We start from the raw sequence: 1,465 nt of genomic DNA, 5'->3' as shown, positions 1-1,465 counted from the left end.
ACTGCTACCTCCTAACCCATCCAGTCCAAAGGGAACAGGTGCCCTCCCAGGTCTCAACTGCTACCTCCTAACCCATCCAGTCCAAAGGGAACAGGTGTCCTCCTAGGTCTCAAGTGCTACCTCCTAACCCATCCAGTCCAAAGGGAGCAGGCGCCCTCCCCAGGTCTCAGGATGTCACTGGTTCCCTGGGTATTTACAAGGAATATATTGTTACTTCCACACTGTCAACAAGATTTGAGCCTCAAAATCACCCACAAAACACAAATTACCCTTTAAACATGATTAACAATGAACCACCTGCTTTCATATCATCTATATTAGTAAAAATCACAGTTAAAATTCTGAAAACACCCTACTATTATTATAGACAAATTCCCCCAAAATATAAAATTTGAGAGATATCCCTTTTAATTTTTCTTAAGTTACAAAACATATTCCCCATGGAGCCTCTTTCTGCTTCAAGATTCAAGGTCATCCAAGCACTTCTTACCTGCTGATGTGTCTGCAGTTCTGTCTGAAACAGGATTGGTTCTTGGAGGTTGTGATGACTGCAGTGTCCCACTGAGTCTGCAGTCAGATTTCTTGGGTTGGAAGGGGTGTGACGTATGACTCTCACACTCAGGATCCTTTTCTTTTTTTTTTTTTTTTTTTTGATACAGCGTCCAACTCTGTGCCCTGGCTAGAGTGCTGTGGCATCATAGCTCACAGCAACCTCAAACTCCTGAGTTCAAGAGATCCGCCTGCCTCAGCCTCCCAAATAGCTGGGAAGTACAGGTGTGTGCCACCATGCGTGGCTACTTTTTCTATTTTTAGTAGAGACAGGGTCTCACTATTGCTCAGGCTGGTCTCAAACTCCTGAGCTCAAGCAATCCACCTGCCTGGCCTCCCAGAGTGCTAGGATGACAGGCAGGAGCCACCATCCCTGGCCTCAGGATCTGTTTATTTCATTCTCTCTGGACCTGCAGGGTGGAAGCTGCCTCTAAGGCCATCTTTAGGAGCAAATAATGTTAGTTACATGATGCATCTGGTCTGTGAACCTGATTATTAGAACCCATTTCTCCCCCAAAGGAGAACTGCCATAATATTGTCATATTTTGGAAAGCAATTTAGCAACAACGTAAATAATCTTAGAAAACATAAATTTTTAACCCATTAACTCCAATCTGTCCTAAAAATACCAAAGCAGTAGTAGGTGTACTAAAATAAATAACAGAGGGATGATTAAAGCATTCATGGAAAACGTTATAAACTGCCATGGAGTTAGTAGAGGCCTCAGTGAGGTGGCTGTGCTACGTGAGTGGACGGCACAGAAACAACAGTATAAACATGTGAAGACTCACGACACTAGAAGCAAGACAGAGAACACACCGCGCCCCTGTCCACTGCCCCGGCCAGCCTGTCTACCTGCGGCAGGGGGTTCTCAGTGGTCCTGGCAGCACAGCCCAATGGGCAGGGTAGACGGGGA

The sequence above is a fragment of the Otolemur garnettii genome, unplaced genomic scaffold, assembly GCF_000181295.1.
Source record: "Otolemur garnettii isolate 467f Iridium unplaced genomic scaffold, OtoGar3 scaffold00139, whole genome shotgun sequence".
NCBI classification, from domain to species: domain Eukaryota; kingdom Metazoa; phylum Chordata; class Mammalia; order Primates; family Galagidae; genus Otolemur; species Otolemur garnettii.
The sequence above is the reverse complement of the archived record's forward strand: the minus strand, read 5'-3'. Positions refer to the sequence as shown.